A 7609-nucleotide genomic window follows, 5' to 3' on the forward strand; every position below is an offset into this window, starting at 1 on the left:
TATATTTGGTTTGAACTATAACACTTGGTGCAGATGTGATTATTGTGGAGAATTTGGACACATTGGAATGAATTGTGTAAAACATCACATGAGGACAAGAGACACCACCAGAAGATGTTTCATTTGTACAAAACTTGGTCATCTTGCTAAGAACTATATGAAAACTAGAAGAATTGAAGATGGAAAAAAGGCCAAGGCATAAAACATCATAAAGAAAATGAGATAGCAATAGATTCCAAAATCTTCTGAGAATGCAAGTTCGAGCAATGAAGCTCATGTCACTCAAGAATTGGGTGACTAGAGCATTTCTACTTGATCTCCCACAAGGAGAATTAGAACTAGGATTCTAAAGTAGAAATCTTACATCAGTTCCAGTTAGTAGAAAAGAAAGATCCATACCAGCATTCAAGATGCAAAGGGATCACCAAGTGTCTAAATAAATTCTAGACATTACCAAGCGAGGTCAGGTTGCAAGACCATGTTGAGCAAGGTTGAGAGTTACTAAATTGTTGTGTGGACACAGAGTCGTGAATGTTTCTATTAAGAAATTAATTCAAGTTGAGTGGAATACATTCTATCATCAACCAAGAAAATGTACCAAGAATTTATGGAAATTGAAAGATGAAATTTGTTTAAAAGGGAAAATTTTAATTCATTTGTCACCATGAATTTTCAAGAGCGATCTCTGTGCATCAAAGAGATCTATGCAATTTTTTTTTGAAGTTTTCTACATTTTCTTAAACCCTACTAAGTGATGGCATCCTCTAGTAGCAAGACAAAGAAAGGGTCAAAGATGTTGATTTAAGGGATTGAATGGAAGGCACTTGATTTCAAGCTTAGTCCATTTGTTGTGAAAACTCTTGATCCCTCCAAAGCATAATTTTAGATTCCATCAAAGTTACTTCTAATCAATGATATTTGCTTACATTTTTTATCTTCTATTCAAGATATAGGAACCCTATAAAGGGATGAAACTTTAGAGAAGTTTTGTGTGAATGGTGTGTTAAAACTAGAACATTGACACCTGCAAGTGAAGGGTTTAACCCACATTCCTCACATGTCTCAAGATTTTTAGATTAAGTGAACAAGGTTTATCCTTATCCATGTGCATAATGGGCAGATATGGTTGGAGTGGCCTATTCACATAACAAAGAAAAAATTCATCAAATCACATGACTTCTAATGTTTTCCAAGGCTAAAACCACCAAAACCCTAATTCGGGTGGAGCTAAAGAAGAAAAACCTTGTCGAATGGGATGGAAGGGGTATGAAGATTAGTTGTGTTACTACTATGGAGCTGAAATTTAGAATACATGTAATTTCACACAAGATATATAGCTCTAGTCAACTCAACAGTGTATCATGTGAAGCTATGGATCTTGCTTTCAAAGTGGTCAAGAACAACATGTCATTTGACCTTGTCAAGTTGATGTTGAATCAGTTTAATGAAATTATGGAAACCATAAGAAATTCAAAGAATAACCCTTGTATGTTTGGTTCTCTATTGACCTACTTATTTTTCTTTATGCAAAAGTTTTTACCATCAAAAGGAATAGCTGTATGGAGAAAAGATGTACCTATTCTTTATCAAATCAATGAGTATATATCAGAAATGGGAGAAAATTATGTCAGTATCATGGACAATTATTTTGATGCATTCAAGGATAAGATGAATAATAGATTTAGAATCCCAAAGAAACTTGTTAAAGATTACAAGGATGATATTTTTTTTATGGTTGATTGTGATAAAGTGTATACACAAGTAGTCAGATTGAGAATTATATGGGTCAAGCCTTTAAGTTATGAGGTTAATATAGATGAAACCAAGGACACTATTGAAGCATTGTTAAATAAACCTATTGATCCAAATGCTACATATTTTGGGACATATAATGAAGCTAAATAAAGAATAGAAATACATATAAAACTCCCTCAAATGGTCAAAAAAGGGAAGAAAAGAATAGCAAAATTGAAACAAACTATTTCTACTCACATGTTGACAAAAGGTAAAGGAGATGACATAGAAGAAGATGATGCAAAAGATGAAGAGAAATCAGAAGAAGAAGAGCCAATGAAGAAGAAAGGTAAGGTTATTATAACCAAACCTATCAATCCATCTACTGTAGTGTTTACAAGAAGGGCATCTAAGAAGAAATAGAAATTGGGTGAAGAAGGAGGAGATGTAATTTTCAAATGGCCACCACCTACATTCCAAGAAAAGTTGAAAGAAATTGATTTTGGAACTGGCATGGAAATTTTCAAATCATTAAAGTATTAGATAAGAACTATAAAGGAGAAGAAGTAAGTTGAAGACATGGTTATGTCTAAGATGGGTAAATGGAAATATTCTCCTGACCACCTTGCTCAAAAAATTCCTAGTAAATTGATTAAGAAAATCAAGCCAAGATGGGAGTAGGCCAAGAAAACTACAAAAAGACATATATGATTAGACCCTTAGGCAACTCATGTTGAGTCTAAGTGACAAAGAAGTTAAATAATCCATCAAGAAAAATAAAGAGAAACTTACTTTTAATTTTAACACTTTCTTGATATTGATCAATGACATTGAACATGTAGTGAAGAATGCTACTAACACATGGAAGAATATCTATAATCTTCATAAGAAGAGTGATTTTTTGTTAATGTCAGTGATAAGGATGATAATGGTGAAGATGACAAGGAAGATGAAGATAAAGATGATGAGGAAGAAACAAATGATGAGAATTTAGATGATGAGGAACAAGAATATGAATCTAGTGACGAGAATCTCCCTAAAATTTAGAGCATTAAGGAGACCAACCCTGAAAACATTGTAGCAGCAATTATAGCCTCACTTCCTCACTTTTTGAGAAAAGCTTCAAAGTCATCGAGCTTAGAGAAAGCTACTGCTGAGTTGGTTGTGTCAAATATTAAAAATCCAAGCACTCAACCAATTTTTACACCTGTTTAACTCAGTACTTCATTAACTAAAGTGACTAGCACTTCTTCTACCGAGTAGTCAGTGATTCCTCCCTCATCAATTTTGGTTACTCAGTGACAAGGTATTTCCTCAATAAGTGCATATCTACTTTTACTACTATTTCTACCATTTCCACCATTGTTTCTATTCCAAGCATGAAAATAATAAGTATGAAGATAGTTGAGAGCAAGCCTCAACCGAGTACAAAAGTTTTCAGCAAAGGCAAAGAAAAGGAAGAAGACATTGATCTTGATGAGGATATAGTTATCCTAAATTAGGATACCTCTAATCTAAATCTTGATCAGATGCAAATAGTAGGAGAACTACTATAGAAGAAAGCTAAGCAACAAAGGCTTAGATAAGAAAGAAACAAAGAATTTCAAGTGCTTGAAGATGCAAAGAACATTCTTGCAAAGGCACTTAGCACCAAGGTTGACACTTCTCAACCTATTTTGGCTTAGTTAGTAGAAGTGGTCTAGAAATTAAATGAAGATTTGAATGGACAAGAGAAATTATTGTAGAGTAGAGAAGAAATTTGAAAATAAAGTATTGAATCTTGTAGCACAAAAGATTGCAATATACCAAGTAGATCTATCTACTATTCTAGGCTCACTAGAAACCTCATGAAATAATGTGACTTCTCTATTCAATAAACTCTATGATACATCCATTTTCACTTAGGAAATCAAAGACAAACTCTCCAAGATTGATGAAGATCTAAAGGCAAGTGCACATCAATTGTCACTTGACCCAAGCTACACTTTTTCTCACTATACAAAGATCAAATTTTTAACTGATATACAGGCATTATTGCTGAGGGAAGTAGCTAGGATAAGGCTTAAACTTGTAGATATACAAGGCATGATTCTCCCAAACATGGATGCATTATAGAAACATATTGCACATGCTAAAACTCTCATCCATGATAAAAACTTCTCCATTGTTGATCACATGATAGAATTATCAGCAGAAGTTTAGATTGCATTGCATACATGTAAGGTGTTGAAAGAAAACTAGTACAAGACAATGGCGCTAATTCTAAAGGTACATTCTGGTTTCTTGTCACATTTTGGTATTACCATGTAAAACACACCTTTGGAATTTATGTCAAAAAGGGGAGAAGATGTATATAACATATCGTAAAAGGGGAGAAGATATAATATAAGATGTAATATACAAAGGGGGAGAAGATGTGATACAAAGGAAGAAGATAAGAAATGAGAAGATCTATATAATGTAAAGTATATTGAATATATATGTATGGGGAGCATCATCATAATATTATACATATACATGTACAGATATTAAAATAAGCATTTCTTACGAAAGCAATTTTGAAAAATCTCAAAAAATAGAGCATGCTACTGAGTTGAAGACACAAGTTAAAGACTAAGGATTGTTTGAAACTTTTTGAGAATTCAATTTTGATTAATAAGTGTTTTTGTCACCATTGCAAAGGGGGAGATTGTTGACATTTTTCAGTCAAGTTTGTTTATTATATGGTTAGTATCTATCAAGCTTATTGTGCAATTAATAGTGTTAACCAAGTAATTTACGATCTACTAAGTTCTACAATTGCTACCAAGTATCAAGAATAGTATTTAGTTTGTGCCGATTAGTTTCGAGTTTCTTAGTGCAAACCAAGTTTTACAGTGGTTATCAAGTTCACATTTTTAGTGATGTGAATCTAGTGTTGACCAAGCTTTGTAATGTCAACCAAGTGATTCAATTTATACCAAGCTCATAGTGATAGCATTGACCAAGCTATGCAATGTGAATCAAGTGATTTAGTTTATATGCTAAGTTTTGTAGTATTCAACAAGTCACTAGTGTAGACTAAGTTTAGGCTACTTTGAAGTGATTAGTATGGACCAAGCTTCTATGTCTACTAAGTGCATGATGATGTCGAGCATTGACAGTGGATGCCAAGAATTAGAACCTCACTAAGTTTGTCTTCAAAACCCAAGTTCCTGCAATTGGGTCACCTTTATGTATTTTGGTGAAACTTTTATTGTAGCCAACTTTGATGAATTATAAATTGGATTGGTATATATTTAATGTATTGTATCACATCCAAAAATATATGTCACAAGAAGATAAGAGTAGAAGTGAAAAGTAAAATGCTACAAGCAGTATAAGGAGTAGCAAATAGTTATCTATCACAACAAGGTGATCATTACACTCAAATGAATCTCATTTAGTAAATCATAGTTGTAGATCAAAGATCAATCATTGGTTTATCCTAACAGGTGAAATAGCTAAATCCTTTCACAAGGTAGAATTAACATTCTTTTATAAATCTCTTTACCAAGTGCATACTTCATTATATGTTTGTAAATCCTTTTACAAGGTAGACCTAGTAGTCCTTATTGCTCTTAATAGGGTAGATCATCAGAATGATTATTATAAGCCTTAATAGGTCAACTTTATACTACAGTACTAAATCTTGTGGGTATCATCCCCACCCAATTTTACTTTCAATTTGGAAGGTTTATGGATCACTATATTGTGTGTCAAAGTGTTATAAATGTTTTAATGCTTTTAGTTTTTCATGCATGCATTTAGATCATGATACACATGAAGGATTAAGTTTTATAAGTTATGGATTCACCCCTCCCCTCTTAATAACTTAGCCTATCATATATTTCCAATAAATTTAATATGGAATTATAATCCAATGAAATATTCTCTATTTCATCTTTACATACCAATTCTTTTGAGGAATATCAGGCACCTTGCTAGGTTAAAGCTTGGTATAAAGGAATGACACCTAAAGTTAATATTTTTTTTGGACTCTTTTTTAGGATAAAATTCTAACCACTAATAATTTGATGAAGAGAGGTATGAATTTTATTAATAGGTGTTATCTTTGCAAGGAAGTAGAAGAGTTAGTTAATCATCTGACTGTTCACTACTCTTATACTAGAAGGTTATGGGAAAGGATATTTGGTTTGCTGGATTTGATTTGGGTCTCCCCCCTTACTATTAAAGAGTTCTTTACAGGATGGAAGCCTCCTACTTGTAATATGTTGATTATGAAGCTTTGGGATTTCATTGTCCCTTTTCTATGTTGGGGAGTGTGGAAGGAAAGAAATGATATGATGTCAAGGGGTAAGGAGACTAAATTTGTCCAGTTGTTCTATAAGATAAAGCATCCAGTGATTGAGAATATTAGGACTCTTGGAAAAGGGAACCATCCCCAGATAGATAGGGAAGAAAAAGTGATTCAAAAATGGAATTTGGATGGGTTAAGTGTTTCTCAAAATGGGAATAACCTTAGAGATTTGGCAAGGTGGGATTTCCCTTCTCAAGGCTGGTGTAAGATTAATTTTGATGGGGCCTCAAAGGGAAACCTTGGGATGGCAGATTGTGGTGTCATCATTAGAAACATGAATGGGGATAGTTTGGGTGTTATGGTCATCACTATTAGGGAACAAATGAATCATGTGGCCAAAGCCAGTGCTACTCTCTATGGTCTTAGTTATGCCAAGAGTATGAATTTGGACAAGATTTGGCTAGAGGGAGACTCCCTCAATATTATAATTCATAATATTATTTATAAGGCCATTTGTTTAATTAATTCTTTTCAGACTTGTATTATCACTCATAACTATAGAGAAACTAATCATGTTGTTGATTGGGCTACAAATATGGCTTGCAAAAGTGATGAGAAGCTGATTTGGAATCAAGTCAATAATATCCCATCCGAGGGAGTATCCTTGATTGAGAATGATAAGGTGAGAAGTAGGGGAAAAGGGTTTATTAATAATGAATAATACTATAAGAATTATTTATTACTTGGGCAGATTTGGGGAGGCACAAATTATGATTAGATGGGAAAAGACTTCTTATTCATTGCCACATAGATTGGGGGCATGTTTATGTATCATTTCCCTCTACTTTAATGTTGACACCAGGCCTTTCTTTTGAAAGTGTACCCTAAGATTGTGAAAATCTACAACAATTTGAAGAAAATGGGAGGAAGGAGAAAGAGGGTTGAACTAGGTAGTTATAAGGATTGGAAAAGAAAAAGGAGATTTGGGATACTCTAGAATAAGGGAAGTTTACAGGTTTTATGGAGAAGCTTAAAGGTAGTAACCCTTCTATTTCACACCAATTCATTAAAACATAGAAGGATGGGAGATTCTAGTGGGGAATTAGAGAATGGAGGTTACTTAGGACATCATAGCTAAAGCTATGAGCCTTGACATGGAGGGGATCAACTTTTATAGAGACAGGAAGCTTTTGGATTGGGTTGTGGACGAATTTGTGGAAATGAAAAATGATTGGAACAGACTGGTTAAAATTGGTAATTCTTATTTTAGCCCTGGTTCTATATCTTGCCCCTAGAGGTTTTTCATGTTTGTTTTTATTTAATACTTAACTTTGGATGGCATCTTTACTAAGATATTTGGGTATCACTTTATGGTAGTGAACCATTTTGGGCATAGGGTTAGGCTTAATCTTTCCTTCTACCTTAGGAAATCATTGGGTACTATAATTTTAGCTATTTAGAATGATCCTGAGGGTGACCATGCCTATCATAAGGGTTTAATGGTGCTATTTATGTACATCCTTAAATCAAAAAAAGTGGATAAACCCTAGTTCAGTAAGAAAACTATGGAATGTGAGATGGAGGGGAGTGAATAGG

The sequence above is a fragment of the Cupressus sempervirens genome, chromosome 7 (genome assembly GCF_028749045.1).
Source record: "Cupressus sempervirens isolate cs-2001-9-10 chromosome 7, ASM2874904v1, whole genome shotgun sequence".
Taxonomy (NCBI): Eukaryota; Viridiplantae; Streptophyta; class Pinopsida; order Cupressales; family Cupressaceae; genus Cupressus; species Cupressus sempervirens.